We start from the raw sequence: 19,375 nt of genomic DNA on the forward strand, positions 1-19,375 counted from the left end.
GCCCCTCAGCTTCCTTGGCTGTTACCCACACCCTCAGTGCCTTCTGCAGCTCCTCCTTCCTGTTGGATCCTTTAAATGACAAGCGAGGTTTTTGCAGAACTGCGTTAACTGGGCAACTGTATAACTCCCCAGCTTTCCTAAATCAAAAGCAGCTCCAGCTGATGCATCTCCAGACTGAGACATGATGAAGAGTTAAAAGTGCGAAGTTCCAAAGGCAGAAAAACAAGTTCCCAATAGAGTTTGAAAAAGTCAATCAGGGGATCAGCACAATATGGAAATAGAACAAAAAGAGTCTCAAAAAAGAAAAAGAAAAAATCACGAGACAAGTAGTATGTGGTCATGTAATGGTCTGCACTGAAAACAGTAGTGTACACTTAATCACTGTATGTCAGGTACAAATACAAATCCAATCCCAACTGCTGATCACCAATGTTGGAAATGGGGTCTTTGTTTGGCAGTCTGGTTACCCCCTGTCCAAGTAAGGACCCTCACTCTAGTCAGGGTAAAGGAGAATCACCCTCGGTTAACCCCCACTCACCCTCTAGGTAGCTTGGCACAAGCAAGCAGGCTTAACTTCAGAAGCAATGTTTAAAGTATTTATACCAACACACACAGTAACTCAGTGAAAACACAAGACCAAAATGACAAAAATCCAACATACACAAGTCAAGTTATAAATTTAAAAAGCAAAAGAGTCTTAAATCATTTAGAAAGTGTGAAAACATTGTTAGCGTACAAAAGTACCTGGGTCGCGTCAAAATAACACCGCAAGGGTGAGTGTGTGTTGGAAAAGGTCAGTGATGCAAGGACTTCTCACCTGCAAGCTAGACCGTGTGTCGTTCCTCCCCCGGTTGAGTAAGAGTGTGTCATTCCTCCTCTCCCGTAAGAGAGTGATGTGTCGATCCGGACAGGCATCTCAGATGCATTCTTTTTCTGCGCCCAATGATGTTGACTTGAAAATCCAGTCGCACGGTATCACAAAACTGCACTGGGTGGAATTTGGGTCAATGTCAGCCTCCGTTAGCAGGTGCTGCGCGTCGTTACTCCAGCCACGTTGTGCCAATCTTCCACCCGTGATGCAGGTGGAGCGTTGAGTTCAGCCGTGAAGCCGGCAGCGTGTCGTTTATCAGCCGCGTCACAGAAGGTGTATCGAAGATTTCCCCACACGGCTGTTTGTGTGTGGATTTTCAGTCTTGGTCTGCCAGCTTCACCTTTCAAGGGCCCAGAAACTGGATAGGGCACAACTTAGCAGTTCCGAAGTCTCAGCAGAAAGTCGAGGTGCTGGCAGGGAAAGTCTTTGATGGCCCTGATAATTCAACAACAGGAGGCAAGCTCAGTTCAGGCCCTTGGATATTCTTCACAAGCAGGAATGCACAACAAAGTCCAGTCTTTGTCTCTTTTCACAGACAGAAGCAGCAACTGCAGGATAGCTGCACAAAGAACAGTCACAAGCAGCACTTCTCCTCAGCTCCTCAGCTCATCCCCTTGGCAGAAGTTCCTCTTGATTCTAGAAGCAATCTAAATTTCAGGGGTTTTGGGTGCTTTTCTTAAACCCCTTACTGCCTTTAAAGTAGGCCTACTTCAAGGGAAAGTCTCTCTTGTTTGTGAGAGCCTGCCTTGCCCATGCCAGGCCCAGACACATACAAGTGGGTTGGAGACTGCATTGTGTGAGGGCAGCCACAGCCCTTTCAAGTGTGAGTGACCACTCCTCCCCTCCCTCCTAGCACAGATGGCTCATCAGTATATGCAGGCTACACCCCAGCTCCCTTTGTGTCATAGTCTAGAGACAAACAGGCAGAGTCAGAGTGTGGTTTAAGCAAGAAAATGCCTACTTTCTAAAAGTGGCATTTTTAAACACACAATCTCAAAACCAGCTTTACTAAAAGATGTGTTTTTCATGTCTATCTGCTCTCAAAGGGAATCTACACTTCAATCATATTTAAAGGCACCCCCCATCTTAACCTATGAGAGAGGCAGACCTTGCAACAGTGAATACCGAATTTGGCAGTATTTCACTGTCAGGACATATAAAACACATTAGTATGTGTCCTACCTTAAACATACACTGCACCCTGCCCATGGTGGTACCTAGGGCCTATCTTAGGGGTGTCTTACATGAAAGAAAAGGGATGGTTTAGGGCAGGCAGTTTATAACTGCATACACAGACAATGCAGTGGCAGGTCTTAGCCATGTTTACAGGACTACTAATGTGGGTGGCACAACCAATACCACAGGCCCACTGGGAGCATTTGATTTATAGCCCCTAAGCACCTCTAGTGCTCTGTCCTGGTGACTTATCAGTAAATCAAATATGCCAATCATGGAAATCCAATTACACATACATTTTACATAGGAACACTTGTACTTTCGCACTGGATAGCAGTGGTAAAGTGCCCAAAGTAGCAAAAACAGCAAAAGCAGAGTCCAGCACACCTCAACTACCTGGGAAACAGAGGCAAAACGTTAGGAGACCACACCAAGGATGCCAAATCTAACAGGAGGTAAATGTATAAGCCACTGGAAAAATGAGAAATACCTAAATTCCATATTCCATGCATTCATAATGGCTGCTGAGAGCAGGTATGATATGGGGGCATATAAATGCATGTGATGGGCCCCCATATACTCAGCAGAAGTAGTGATGATCTGATGATCTGTTACCCTCCTGTGAGTACATCATTTACCTACACATAAATAGATGCAGTTGGACAGTACCTGCATCATGCTGTGCCTTAATTCTCATTAGGCACACACATGACAGGGGTAAGGGGTGCACTGAGGGCCATATGGACTGTATTGATGCAATTAGTGCTGCACCACTGCTGTTCTATCAGCCACTTTGTGTCATTGGCCAGTTCAATGTAAGGGAGCTTTACCACGCACTGGGTCCAGATTACTAGCACTTCCGTCTTCCTGTACATTGTGTATCACAAACACCCTATTCTATGTATATTACTACACACACATGTGCTGAGTCAGTTCCACAGGCCTGCTGCTTCTTACTGACAGTATGGGGCTTCCCTGCATCCGCTCTACTACTGGCACATTTACTCAGTGACCTGCACCAACAAATGCATCTTTTGACCATAGAGCAAGTGTGTCTGTGTTGAGGCATATGTCTATGTCCATGTTCTTATCCCTACCTGGACAAATAATGGTATATCCTTGCAACAATGTCTGGCTGCACACTATTGGCAATTCATCCATGATTTCAATCAGCCAATGTGCAAGTAGGTACAACTATTTTCACATGAGTAAACTCCCATAGCAGTATTGATCATGTGTGTAACTTGTGATGGCACACTCATATTACTTACTTCACACAAGGCTGTATTGCAGCATTCCTCAAGACTTTAGAATACCCACTCAACCCCTGGGCAGTAGTTTGTCAGTTTGCTGTGACACTGAGGTAGATGTCTACAACACCTGGGTAAGGCTCAAGTGCTATGGGTGTCACAATTGGACAGCCACTGCAAAAACCATTGCATGCCCCTTTTATGCAATATACAGTGTCAAGCAGGCCCATATGGCCCTGCAGGTGTAGAGCTAACAGACACCTGCATGACAATGCCATGTATAAATGGTGCAGTGAGAAGCACCAGAGGAGTGTCAGGGACAGTGATGTTTTGTAGGTGTGTTTGGTCTACAATATCTGAGACTATGGGGGTCATTCTGACCTTGGCGGACGGCGGAGGCCGTCCGCCAAGGTACCGCCGTCAGAACACCGCACCGCGGTCGAAAGACCGCGGCGGTGATTCTGACATTTGCCCTGTGCTGGCGGGCGGCCGCCAAAAGACCGCCCGCCAGCCCAGGGCAAATCAACCTTCCCACTAGGATGCCGGCTCAGAATTGAGCCGGCGGAGTGGGAAGGTGCGACGGGTGCAGTTGCACCCGTCGCGTATTTCAGTGTCTGCTGGGCAGACACTGAAATACTTTTTGGGGCCCTCTTACGGGGGCCCCTGCCGTGCCCATGCCATTGGCATGGGCACGGCAGGGGCCCCCAGGGGCCCCGCGGCACCCCCTACCGCCATCCTGTTCATGGCGGGAGAGCCGCCATGAACAGGATGGCGGTAGGGGGTGTCAGAATCCGCGCTCCGCCGCCATGGAGGATTCAGACGGGCAGCGGAAAGTCGGCGGTACACCGCCGACTTTCCGTTTCTGGCCGCGGCTGAACCGCCGCGGTCAGAATGCCCAGCGGTGCACCGCCAGCCTGTTGGCGGTGCTACCGCCGACCTCCGCCATGGCGGTAATTACCGCCATGGTCAGAATGACCCCCTATGTGTGATTGACTGATTATAGATGTTTGTCAGTTGCTTTGATCTACCACTAGGATGACTTGCTCACTCAGCCTCAAAAGTTGACAGTAAACAAGGTTGTGACTTGCAGGTGGACCTCCGCCCTACACCGTAGGTGAAGTTGCCCGATTTGAAGACGTGCAGCCAGTAAGTGTCATCTTGTGTGTCGTATGTGCTAATCCAGGGTTTGGTCTGAAGTGTGGAATGCTTTGAAATATGATTTTGCCTGACCAATGACATTATATCATTGGAGAATGGATGGAGACATCATGTCTGTTGGAATGTTGTGCAACGAAAATGACTCACTTGTAGCTCAAGGGGCAACATGTGCTGGCATGGAACTGTGTGTAATATGTAATAAGAATTGCAATAGCTGGGCACTTATTCATTGATGTCTACCATGATAGGGCTCAGGGCAGCTGTTTATGTACATAGCATGCCTGTTGACAACCACTTTGTCACAGCACTATTGTCAGCACTGTGTGCCACACATAGCTTACACTTACTGATAAGACAGTACAGATGTGCGTTATACCTGCAGATGTCTCTATCGGGCTTACGTAGGAGACACATGCACCACAGGTGCCTCAGTACCCTTTGATATAATAAGGCTGTAGTAATGCAAGGAGCCGTATTGTGCTACACAACAGTCAGTAGTATATACAGTTAATAGACAACTCAGCTCCAGATAGTTTTGTGAAAAATCTATGATTTGTCCCATTCCAGATCTCAGCAGTTCTCACAACATGGTCCTGCACCATGATATTTGTGAGTGATATAGATCATATCACATATGCACATGATGTGATTGCTGTGTGCATTCTTGGTACTTGCATGTGAAAATGAAGTACAATATATCATGATACTGTTGCAGAACCCATTGCGGTGCCAAACTCACTGTAGGCCTAAGGGCACACTACATCCACCATGTGTGTGCCTTTTAACACATGTAACACAACATAGCACAGGTTAGGGGGCTTCAGTTCTGTAATGTGTTGACAACTTTGATGTGCAGGTCAGGCTTTGGCCAAACTTTCTGGGGACATTGCATCAGTTGTGCATGTGGGCACATCATAGTCAATGGTGTGCCCCCTTGTAACATATGCTCAGACCAGGTCTTACACCAGTACACATGAATGATGATTTACCAAACTTTAGAATAGCAGGCGGGAAGCTAGCAGACCCCCTATCATATGGCCCCCATCTTGCAAGCCTTGATGTTTCAACAGGGGTGTCAAGGTAATGGATTGCATACACAGCCCCCCTTATGCACAGGGACACAGGAAATCCAGACTTGCTGGGGCACATGATACTCACAAGTTTGATGACACAAATGTTGATCATGGACAATTTTGTCCAATAAGCTCTGTGCCCTGTTGGTTCACAATGGATTTCCGTCATCCCAGTGACATGTACATGATACTGTTGATGATTAGTAGGAAATAGTCCTACATAAGGAGTAAGTCATTGTTGAGGAATGTGTGGAGGACTGTATGCAGTTTCTGCAGTTGCAGTGTACATAAGATGTCTGTACAACCTCCACCCAATGCTGAAACTGATGCTTGCTGCTCCTCATATTTCAGCTGCCAATATGACACAAGACCCGAGGTGCAATTTCACAAGAGGGCTGAACGCTACCTACACATAATGGAGGTTGAGGCAGGATACCGCCAAATGGGCAGGAGGTTCGCACTGAGAAGACGTCCAGTGGAAAGGCATGAGGTTACACATGGTGGACCTCCACAGCAGCCATACAAGGGCACTGGAGCAAAAACATCAAGGGTGCAGGGGGTCACAACTGGTCCAAGGCCCTCCACATCAGCTGCACCGGTCATGGCCCTGGCACCAGTTCAGCCACCTGCTGCAGTTGTTGCTAGCCAGTGTGAACTAGACATGAGACGGGACATGGCTAAGAGTTTAGCCAGACTTAAAAAATTGGAGGAGGAGAGTGCAGAGACCCGGAGGATGTTGCGATACATCAAGAAAAAAATGAAGAAAACCAAGAAATGAACTTATAGTTTGTATAACCTCCCAGTTCCTTCCCCTCCCTTTTACTGTTTTACATAGTTTTAGATCTGGTTTTAGATGGGTAGTATCAGGTTAATGTAGGGTAGGCATAGGTTAAGTATAGTGGTAGGTGGGTTTTTCTACATTTCTTTTACTGCTGAGGGATTGGGTGGGGGGTCATGTAGGGGTATATGTGAATAAAAAATCATTTAAAAAAAATAGATATATTTGTTTAGGACATAGGTTAGGTTAGTACATGTGTAGTCATAGCTTATGTTGTCCTACTTGTATCTTGTCTGTTAATGGGGGTGGGGGCCGATGTTTAGAGTGTGGTGTTACATGTGTAAGAGGTGTGGTGCCTCCTGTGCTTTGGCTGATGCCGTTGTAGCGATAGAAGGGGCCTCACACACTTCAGGGGATAGAGATGTGGAGTCAAAGGTCCCGGCAGCTGCAATTTCTGGTAACATATAAGGCATCACTGCAGCAAGGAGGAACTGCTGATTTTTCAACACCACAGCAACATCATGTTTCGTAGGCATCCATATTTTCCCTGTGGGAGGCCACTTCCTGCTTTATGGACTCCGGGGTGTTCCGCATAGCCACCATCCTGTTGTCTCTTATGCTGCTGCTAGTTTGGGAGGGCATTTGTTGTAGCCTCTGCTTCATTAAAGCAGCTATGTCGGCCAGAGACTGCTGGAGTCCATGTAGGGGGGAGTGAGTGCCTCTGATGGCAGGTGAGTTGTCCTTATTTGGATTGAGGCACGTCCACTCTCCCTCTAGGTTGCCTGCCATAGTCTCCATCCCCACCTGCACCTGCTTGACCAGCTCCCACTGGACTCCTACCACTTTCCTCTGAAAACTGATCTCTGGGTCCTCAGAGTTCAGGGCTGTGTGAGTACTGGCTGGAGGCATGTGTTGGTAGCTGGGTGGTTCATGTGGAGACCCCGCAACACTGTGTGTCCTCCTTGCAACTGGAGGTAGTGTCTGGAGTGATCCTTGGACATCATGGAGAGCCTATTGATTGATGGTTGGCATCGGTCATCCATGTCATCTGCAAAATCCAGGATAGGCAGGTCGGCTAGAGGTAAGCCATCATCCTGTGCTATGAGATAGTGTAAAATCAATATTTAATTGTATTGGCTGTTGATATGGATCATTAAGGATTTGCCACTGGGGACTCAGTGACATGTTACTGACCCAAGGTGGTGGTGTTACTTATGTGTAGCATTGTGCATCACACATGGGTCAAGCTCACTTGTAACGGAACATGATGGAGCCCCAGACTGCGCCAAAAGTGGTGGACTGCACTTTGTCATTTTCACAACGCACAGATGCACCGTATTTAAATGAATACGATGCTCCACAGTGTTATCCCTCCTTTCACCATTGTGCAAGGATGTCTGCGTTGAGGGGTTTGATTGTTTATGTGTGGGAAGGTGTCCCTTCCAGTACATAAACAATCACTAATGGTGATTTGGCACTTATGCGTATGCTGCAGAATGCAGCACACACAGAAGTGCCAGAGTGTCATTTTAAAATGCTTGTTTATGTGCAGGGAGGGACACCTTCCTGCACATAAATAATCATGTCTGGCATTTTGCTCTTTCTATGCATGCTGCACAATACAGCACACATAGAAAAAGCAAAAAAGGAGGAGGAATAAAAGTATTCTTCCTCATTGCACCTTGCTAACACCACCCCTGGGGTGGCGTTAGATGATGGTGCTGCCTCAGGTTCATGAAAACTCGTAGATCTGAGGCAGCGTCAAAATGCAATGGGTGTTGCTGTGGCAAGCCCACAGCAACACCCATTGCACACCCCTTCCACTCAAAGGGCTGCGTGTGAAGGGGACATATTTACAAGGTGGAGTTAAGCCCCAAAGTGTGGATTAATGCGACTTTGTAAATACGGTGCAGGGCATTGCGCCACCAGAGTGTCACGAAAAGTGACACTTTAGTGGCGCTAAGGGCTCATAAATATGCCCCTAGGTATTTTGCAGCATATGCAGGTATTTTGCGCCATATGCAGGTGCCCCAAGAGCCACCTGAGTGCCACTTTACGGTGAGGCTCAGGTGGCGCAATGCCCTGCCCCGTATGTACAAGGTGGCATGAAGCCACTTTTTGTGCATTGACACTACCTTGTATATATGCCCTTTCACACCCAGCACTTTGTGTGGAAGGTATGTACAATGGGTGTTGCTTTGGGTGTACCACAGCAACACGCACTGCGTTTTGGCACTGCCTCATATTTTGGACTATTTGTATACCGGACCCTGGGTCAATATCTGACACCAGCCGAGGGGTGGGTTTTGCATGCCAAAATCTAGGAGTAATGCTTACATTTCTACTGGATGTTTTGATTTTTCTATGTGTGCTGCATCCTGCTGCACACAGAGTAAGAGCAAATCAAATTTTAAGTTTGTTGTTGTGAAGGAAGGTGTTCCTTCTTGCACAAAAACATTTCCCCCTCAACTCAGCCATCCTTGCACTATGGTGCAAGGGTGGCTGCATTGACATGGTACATCTAATTTCCACTTGCACGGGGGGGTACACAGGGGTGCATTGTATTCTTATGTAAATGGTGCATCCCTGCATTTTCTGTTTAATCTAGCTCTCTATCTTGTCAGATGATGAGATTGCTGCCACTTGTGCAGCTGCACGCATGATGTTCACATACATGCACAATTGGTTGTATGTATTTCATTTATGGCCATTCCCATATGATGCATTTGGTTGTGTGTGAGTTGTTGTGGGTTCACCCTGTATGGGTTTTGTTCCACAGGTTGCAAGCTTTAAGGCAGATTTGTTCTCATGTGGCATGGCTCAAGGCAACTGCAAGATGTGTTGCATTACACTGCATCAGTTTAGATATGCAGTGATGTGCCATATTTACTTGAATACAGCACAGCCCTGCAATTCGCCCTGCTCCTGCACAAATTTGTTCTCTCTCCACCAACACAGGCATTGTTGTAGTATGTTGACAGGGTGCCTACCTTGAAGGGATGATATGTTCATGCGCAGGGAAGTGTTCCTCCATGCACATATACAAGCTATTTTTGCTGAGATGGCACTAAAGGCAATGTGACAATGAGGAAGGGAAGCATTTTGTAGTATTGACTTCCGTCCTAGTCTCTGATGTCTACATTGTGTTGGTAGACGGCTTTGACAATATGCAGTGGGTGTTGTAATGGCCAGGCACAGCCACACTATTTGCATGTGCTTACCAGGCAATTTGGTGCTTATTTACATGGTGGAGTACGGCCATGGTGAGTGGCCTATGTTGACGTATTGTATATGTTGTAGTGCATAGCACAAATACAGCATCAGTACATGTGTGTCTTGGGTGGGGATGGTGCGTCTTGATTCAGGGCCTATATGTTCCAAAGCAACACTTTAGCATGCATTGAGTGTGTCCTATGTGCCTCCCCCTTCTGCCATTAGTGGAGTCCCAGATATCCCCCCTGCAACTTACTCTGCATTTGTGGTGGTTCCTGGTAGTCTGCACTGTCCTGTCCTGCAAGTCCAGAGACCAGCTCCTCCAGGATGACTGCTGCAACCATCTTCCCAGCTCATCCAGGTCCTCCTGTGATGTGGGACTTCGACCTCCAGCCTGCAGTGCTGCCTTACGGTTCCTGGCGAGTTTCTCCTCAGTCCTGCACTTGCAATCATGCCAGCGCTTCTTGATCTCAGTGATAGCCCTCTTCACCTCTGAGACGCTGCTGATTTCGTCCATTATTGCCTCCCATATTGCGTCTCTCCTACCGACTGGCAATTTGGAGGAGACGAAGAGCTGGTGTTGGTGCTACGTCACCTCTCTGACCAGAATGTCATGCTATCCCTTGCTAAAGCGACACATGCACTCTGACTTCTCCTTCTCATGGGACTTTTGTGGACCCTCCTGGCTGGTACTTGGGTGATTGGGGTCGCTCCTGGCCTCCTGATTCCATCTTCTCTTGCAATTGCACTCTTTCCTGCTTGTGCATTTTGTTTTGATGCTGTTGCAGTGTACAAATAGTGCTAACCCTTTTGAGACATATTTACGTGCCTGAATACGGTCTAACACCACTTTTACAGCATTAGTGTAATTTTTCCTCATGGCATGTCGCAGCAGTTATTGTCATTTTTTTTTCACGTTAACCATCCCTTAGTGCCATCCTACGTCATTTCATAAATATGCCGCACAGATGGTGTTAAGGAATTATGGTAGCTCGAGTTAAAAAAAATGACGCACAACTGCACTAACAGAGTCATTTTTCATAAATATGCCCCTAAGTGTTTTGCAAACGTTTGACATTGGCAATACTTGGGCTATATTTAAGTGATATTTGTGTTACATTTGGGCTTGGTTTTCCCCCATGGCCATCTTGGGAGATCTATTTGTTTTGAAGCTCCCTAATCTCCTCATCTACTTTAGTATCCCCAGTAGAAAATGCTTTCAGTTTTCCACTTCAGTTACATCAAGACGTCAGTCAGATGTGCCACATGTTTGGAATAAATTCAAAATGTTAGCACTCTAGTTGCTCATTGAAACACTGTACTAAACTGCTAATCACCACCAGGGAGTTAACAGGCAATCTGCTGCTGGTGTTGAACGTGCATGTTACAGTCTGCATGTCAGAATGTTTTAATGAAATAGAAAATGGAGATATTTGAGAATTCACTTAAAATGTGTCTTCATTTTTCTTTCTGCAGGACTAACCATATTTTTCTATGACAAAATAACCCCCTAAATGTTGTTCCTTTCTAAATTAAATGATTTGAGTTTCACCAGTTTGATTCAATCAAGAAAGCTTCAGGGTTTCCACACTTTTGTCATAAATAAGACTGTTAGCTCTCTAGTTGTTCTTTAGAATACTCTGGGAGGCTGCAGTACAATGCAAGGGAATCAACTGACAGGCTGCTCCTGGTGGAAGTACATGTTTTACTAGAATGTAGGACTTCATTCTCATGCGGCTGAGAAAGATAGCGTGAATTTATAGAAAATATGCTCTCATGTTAGCTTCTGGAGACCCTTCCATATCCTCTATGGGAAAATCATGACAAAACTGTTTTCTCTCAATCATGATTCATGTAATCTCAGCAGAAGGCTTTTTCACAGGGTAAAATTACCTTAGCAAGAAATGATTTATATTGTAACTAAAATCTGTTAGCACCCTTTATACATTCTCCTTTTTGAGACCCTAAAAACCTGGTATTCACTACAATGCATTTCAATGGAGTGCTATCATGTATATTTGTCCCAAGATGGTTGCCATCACTTTCTGGTTGGAGTGCTGCCAGCCAAACAGATCTCACCATTAGATTATGGTCTTAGCTTAGTCTCTGCCAAGCTATACAAATCTTGATTTCCTTTAGTATCTTGGAAACAGATTTATGCCAAATAACAAAAAGTGTGCTTTCCTGACAAAGAGCAACCTTCCTGCCAAATGTGGTGGAATTCCTTTTAGCGGTTTGGGCTGCAGTCATGCCTAAACCCTCTATAGGAATTAACATGGGAAACACACTTTTTTGAACCCCCATTTTTCTTGGCCCCTGCTTGACGGATCACCCCAAAACTTGCCATGCACAAGACCCAACAAGACACTTTTTTGGGAAAGTTTCAGGAAGATTTGTCAAACGGCGTCAAAGATATAGACAAGTCAAAAAACACTTTTTCCTCTGAAAACTATATCCTAACTATAACTACCTACTTGTGACTGGGACAAAAGGACAAGGCTTGGTCTAGGAGTACACCAGTCTTCCCTGGATGACATGGTTGTTTTTACAGTGTATGGAAAATAACTAACACAAATTAGAGCTAGGGCAAGAATATGCACAAATAAGATTGTATATAATACGACCCACTTCTGCATACCTAAAGTTTCTTCCTCCTTAAATTAAATAGGTGGTTCCTTCAGCTGAATCCACCATTTGGTATAACTAGGGAATAGATCTCAGAATTGTTAATTATTAGGGCCCACAGGTGGTTGTCGTTACTAACTAGTTTCTTTAGAAAAAGCGTTTATTTACTTGCATAAGTCTTTGTTGCTAGTTGACAAATCTTTACAAAAAGTTCCCAAAAAATGTGACGCTCATGTCAGCTGCTGTTTTTGAAAGTTTTAGGGTGATCCATTAAAGAGGGGCTGAGGAAAAGGAGGGGATCTCAGAAAGCTTATTCCCCTCTGCATTTTTCCATAGGGATTTTGAACAACAATAGCACCTGAACCACTTGACTGATTTAACTAAATTTAGCAGAAAGGTAGATCTTGGTCCAGAAAGTGACCATTTTCTGAATTGGTGTGAATCTGTTCAGTGGATTTCTTGTTCACAAATGCACACAGACACTGGAACACCCACTCACATACCCAGTCACACACTCATGTACTCACTCACAGATGCACACAGACACTGGTACACCCACTCAAAGGCCCACTCACACACTCATGCAGTAACTCACAGACCCACTTGCACACTCATGCAACCGCTCATAGACAAACTGAAACTCAGACACACACTCAAAGTCTAACTCAGATACTCACAGACCCACTCAAAGACCCATTCACACACATGCACCTACTCACAGACCCACTAACACTCATACACCCACTCACAGATCACACAGATAATCACAAACCCACTCAGACAGTTACACACCCATTCACAGACCCACTCACACAATCATTAACCTACTCAGAGACACACTGACACTCATATACCCACTGGAAGACCCACTCAGACACTTCCACACCAACTGAAAGTCCCACTCATACACCCACTCAGTGACCCAGTGGCACTCACATCCCAGCTCACAGACCAAGTCTGTGGGAAAACTGGGCTGATTAAGGAGGTCCTTAACTTTTTGTCCTCATTTTTTACTTTTTGCTGGTGTTTTCCTGACTCTGATAGTGCCCTTGGTACTGCTAACCAGTCCCAGGGCCTCTGCTCTGTGTAAAATAGGTATGCATATTAGATTAATTATAATTGGCAATATAAACCCACCTATAAGTCCCTAAGATATAGTAGGGCATGTAGGTTTAGTGACCCAGCATAGGAGGTGCACCCATAGGTGCACTGCTGAGGTGTCCAGTGTCATTTTAAGGCAGGCCTGCCTTGCTGGCTGCTTTTGACCTAAAGTTATGTGCACATTCAACTTTGGAATTAAGAGTAATTCCAAAGTCTTACACTACCTTATTTTTACATGTAAGCCACCCCTAAGGTGTGCCCTAAGTGCCCTTGGGGTTGGATGCTATGTAACTATAAGCAGGAACCTCATGAAAATTGTTTATAAGCCCTGGTGAGGTACAATAGCTAAAATCATTTTTCCTTCACTGTAGTGAATGGGCTCCATAGGCTAAAATAGACAGACTTTATTTTAATTAATAGAGTCCCAATAAGAACCAGATATTTTGTGTTTGGTATCAAACTGATTGTTACAATAATTTCCACAACTTGCCATTGTTGGTCTTAATATAACTAGTTCAGGGAAAGAGATTTAGAACTCTACCTGAAAGTTGCCAACTTCAGCTCTGTAGTGTTCTTCTCTGATTGGCCAACCTCTGGCAGCCTGGCCAGGCTGCCTTGGTGAGGTGTGAAGTGGCCTGGGCTGAACACAAATGAAGTGCCTGGGGGAGGAGGTCTGCCTCAGCAGATGGTGACACAGGTTGGGGGAGAGCATCCAAACTGGTTTTCAAAGGAGGGAAGGACATTTGGAGCAGCTCAGGACCTCCTCCATTTCCTACAAACCAGACAACATGGTACCCTTCTTGATTGGATTTAGGAGAGGGGTGTGTTAAGGATTTTTAGCCACACTAGCGAGTGTGCTCAGCCAGACCTAACCTCCAAAATTCAGTTTCTGCCATTTTAGATTTTTAAGGAATGTTGCTTCCTGGTGCTGATTTTTGCCACACTTCCCAGGAAGTGGTCATGCAAGGGGGTAGTGGCCTGCCTGTGATTTGACAGTTGCCCCCCCCTTGCTTTCTACACCAGGAGCAAAGATAAATATGGCAGAGCTGAACACACACCTCGGATCCCTGCAGGAAGAAGGTACTGGAGAAGAAGGACTGCACTGCTGGACCCCTGGCCTGCACCTGGGCACTGCACTTACAAGGACTGCACTAGCTGCACACTTTGGGCTTCAACAAGAAAAGGACTTTACCTTGCTTCTGCAACTCCAGGAGTGAACTCCCTGTAAGCGACAGGTACAAGGAAGCTGCTCAGATTCCCCGGCATCAAGTGCTGCAAGAAAAGCCCAGCTGACCAGTGGCCATTTAAGGATTCTGACCAGGTGCATTCTGGGAATTGTAGTCCCAACTCCTAAGGAGCAACTCAGAGCTTCTGGAACCTTGGATCAAACTGTGGACACTTAAAGGACCCGCAAAGGAAGATCCAGCCATTTGGAGAAATTTGAAAAAACTGTTGTAAACAGCTCCAGAAGTTGAATGGGTGCATTGTGGGAGTTGTAGTCCTAAAGAGGCAAACAAGAGCCTCTGAACCCTTGGCTGGTGCTGTGGACCACGTTCCTGTATCAAGAAACCCTTCTGAAAGTAAATGTAACAGTGTTACATCATAGGTGGCCTGAACTCTGGACTTTGCTCCTGTCTAGCGTGACCTTTTTGAACCCTTTGAGCGCTTTTTGCTTCTAAGCACTAGAATTACCATTAAATTTAAAAATTCATATCTCTGCTTCCCTACATTGGATTTTCGTCATTGTTGTGTCATTTAAAGATAAAAATATAATCTATTTATTCTAAATTTGTGTTGGATTTGTATTGTGTTTTACTTATGTACTGTTTTGTGATTTGGAAATCCTTTACAAACCTGTCTCCTACATTAAGCCTTGTTGCTGGTTTGCCAACTTACCAATTGTTGAGTGGGGATTAATTTATTGAGCCCTGACTGGACCTAGTGGGGAATAGTGGCCTATACACACACACACACACACACACACACACACACACACACATGCACATATCTATATATCTATAAGTATATATATATATATATATATATATATATATATATATATATATATATAAATAAATATATCTATATCTATCTATCTGTCTATATATATATATATATATATATTGATTGTATAGGAATAGCTCTACATGGTTACACAAGTGGTTTGTGTGTGTTTATACCTTTAAGAGAAGGTGTAGACAAAAATGAGGAGATCCCTTTAAATCTATGTTTTGCACTGCACTATGGGATGGCCCAGTCGAAGGCTTTTTGCCAAAATGTGTAGGCCAGGTTTTCTTTGTGGCACCTCCCACTTTGCACTTTATTGAATGGAACAATAAATTCCTTTTGAAAAGCAACTAGTCGGATTGCATTTGTGCCATCACTCAGAATTTCCTGAAGAACAGTGTGCAGATTTGGGCAGGCTTCCAGGGAGAGAACCATATATAAATATATATATATATATATATATATGTATATATACATATTATATATATAATAATAGTGGGCAGGCTTCCAGGGAGAGAACCATATATATATAGATATATATATATATATATATGGTTCTCTCCCTATAACTGCTGAATTTCTATGGTTTCATACGAGTAAATTCAGAATCTAACTATGATGTTCCTGTAACCTTTTTATATATATATATATATATATATATATATATATATATATATATATATATATACATACATATGTGTGTATATGCAGTCATACCCTAGGGGTATTATTATAACTATAGGCACCTTGTGTATATTATTTTTTGCATTTCTAAAAATGAGTATATTTTATGCCAGTTAATAATAGTGTGCCTATTCATCAATCACAAATGATGTTAGTATATAAACATATGATTAATACATCTATATATAATAATGCCACTTAGAACATGTTAATTACATATTTGTTTGAAATTGATTGTGTACCTTGTATGTATATACATATCTATGAAATATAAATATCTATCTATCTATATCTATCTATATATATATATATATATATATACACATATATATCTATAGATATATATTGTTGCAGCAATGATTGTGGCCAGTGGCCACATGTACTCTCTGGTGCAAAGCCAAAAGGACATTTTATTTATGAGCATGGTACAATGTTCATGCATACAGCAAATAGTTCTGCTGCCCCGTAAGCAATTTTTATTTCGCACTACGACCATTATGCCGTCGTGTATACTTACTATGTTTTGATGTTGGATGCTGTTTCTGCAGCAACTGACTTTCTCCTGTCTATACCTTTCTTCTGCTCCCATTTTACGTAACCTTTCCCTTGCCCCACTTTTACATGTCTTGTTGAGTAGTACTCAGAGGGGAAAAGATTTTGCACAGCCAGGCCCAAGTAGTACTCCAGTCATCAACCATGCTGGTGGTTTTCAGGGGCAGGGATAGAGTGGTCATCTTGGTCATTGACCCCCAATGTTGTCTTATACTCATACTTTCCATGACAGTGCAGCTTGGCAGTGTTGAGATACAACAACCAATACCATATTTCTTTTGCATTCCCTTCTCCCCCTTATCCATTTGTAGCCTTAATTAATGCCCTTCTATTATTCCTGAAACCTAATCCTATCTCTCCATTAGGAGAAAAACATTGTTGGTTAGCTCAATGAGTATCTGGTTTTTAAAATGTTATCAAGAAACAAAGTAACACAAACCTCCCAAAATGATTACTTTTGATAGACAAAGATATTGATTAAGAGCTAACCTAGCTGTAGTGAGGTGTTGCTTTTGCATCGTGTGCAAAATAAATAGGTAGGTGGCTATCTGGTCATCTAAAATGAATGCAGTATGTTTCTCATAAGACTCACAGATCACCAGCAGTGTCCTTGCAGGGATGTCAGTGGAGGCCCAACCATTGGAGGGACAAAGAGATTTCCCAGTAGTGGCCATTTTCACGGGGAAAGCGATGGCGCTCCCCAGTTTCCCTTCTTAGTGGAGCTCCGGGATGGAGTCTGGTGCCCCTCTCCCGTTCTTTAAGAGAGGTCCAACGTTGGCCCCTGGTGTATCTTCATTGCTCTTCCTGCACACCTTTGAGGGAGCACAACAGAGCTTCCTCATGCCAGCCTTTCACCAGATAAACCCAACAGCGCTCCCTGGCTCCTCATATCTTTGGGGGCAGCCCTCGAGCCCTGGCCCCCCAAGGGGCAACATTGGAATTGGTGGCAGAGACCCAAGTGCCTCACCCCCAGTCCTCCCTGGGGGCCAAAGGTCACTACTTTCCCCTGGGGATATTTCAGGCCCACAAGAGCTGATTTCAATAATCCTGATGTTGTTTCTCTCTTGGTGGTGAGCCCTTGCCAACAGAAGCACTCTCTTTAGGCCTCTGGCCTGGAAGGTTGCAACACTGGTAGGGAATCAGTCCCACTGACTCCCTGTGCCAGTCTTTCCTTTGGGTGCCTTCTTTTCTTCTGGGCAGTTTGCTCTCCTTGCGCCAGCCCAGCCTTTCCACCAACTGGCCCTCAAAAGGAGTAGGAGGGCCATCTTTCCTGGCACTGCCATGCCCTTCTCTGGGTCTCAAAGTCATTCAAGGGCAGAGACCTTGCCCCAGTGGGCAGGCAGGGTTCTTCTTTCCAGTTGTCCATAACGCCCATCTTCAGTCCCACTGTCCAGCAGGGAAGCATAACCAAGAGAGAGAGCCTTCCTCTGTTCAAGACCTTTTAAGTGGGGGCGGAAGTGACCAGCAGGCCTTCACCTCTGGCCTAACCAAATGTGCCACATCACTTCCTTGCCTCTGTCCCAACTTTCCTGGAGGGTCTTCAAGGATAGCTCGAAATGGCATCGTCCAGGAGTTGTTTGCCACTTGTACTCTAAAAGTCTCAGTCCCTCCTCTCTGACATTCCTTCAAGGTCCTTTCAGGCATGTTCCCGGCATGGAATGACTGCTGGCTGATTGATCAAGGGCCCTGCTCAGCCAATTGGACAGAGTAGTAATTGGCCCTAATCCTGAGCAGAGTCAGAGAAAGATTACATTCCTGGATGTCTCATAAGTGGTACATATAAGCTGTTGTAATCTACTACATTATTCTTTTCATATAAGTTACAGTGTGCATTGGTGAAACTCTGGAGTTTGTGGACCCTAGGGAACTGGAATTGCACCCTAGGCCAGCATTTCCCATTCACACTTAATGAAGTGTCACTACAATGAAAATACAGTAAGCACACTGACTATCTATCCCTCACATATGTACACCCATCTCATAATGCCTATTCCAGGTCACCACCCACTCTTCATTGTCCCTCCTGCACCAGGCTATCTAGGCACAGCTCTTAGGTTGCGCACAACAGGGATCTTACCTACGCAGCCCCACATGGTTGTATAAGAGTGTGCACACGTGCTCACTTGTAACCAGCCCTGGATCTTCTACCCTTGCGGCATTGCCACAACCTCATCTTAGCAAGTCGACACCATTGGTAAACACGTGCAGTCCAATCTACCATGAGTTTACGGTGGGTGAGTCCTAGTCTATGAGGCTCTTTCACAGTAAAAAATCAAAAACCGGGTGATCCAAAAGCAAAAAATCTGGGCGAACCAGATAGTCAGAGCCACCCTCTCACATCTGTCAAGTGTGTCGTATCTGCAAGACTATATCAGCTTAAGCCTATAACCTAAGTTTGGACTTAGGGTATTAGAATCAAAGAGAAGAGCAGGGCCATTCGAATTATCAGTTAATAACAATATATTACAGCTGCGCTGCCTCAAAAACATGCTGAAAAGTAAGAAGGACCACCATCATGACTGTTAATGTTCTATAATCAAGTATCAAGTATTAATTGTGCAATATATATATATATATATATATATATATATATATATATATATATGTATATATATATGGTTGGATTAACGAATAGTAAATAAAAATACATTATCTTAAAAACAAATGTTACAGGGATACTAGAGTTAAGGTTCTGAATTTACTCACAAAAAAATCATAGAAATTCAGCAGTTATAGTAAAAGTTATTTCAAGTAGCTATAACTCACGCCCTAGGGTAACTAAAACTATAACTCATGTCCCCACCATGCACATCTATCTCATCAATAATTTTATTGCTAATGTTTCATTGATATTTTGATGATTTTAAAAAGTTGTCATGAGTGCTAT

The sequence above is a fragment of the Pleurodeles waltl genome, chromosome 6 (assembly GCF_031143425.1).
Source record: "Pleurodeles waltl isolate 20211129_DDA chromosome 6, aPleWal1.hap1.20221129, whole genome shotgun sequence".
In the NCBI taxonomy this organism is placed as follows: Eukaryota; Metazoa; Chordata; class Amphibia; order Caudata; family Salamandridae; genus Pleurodeles; species Pleurodeles waltl.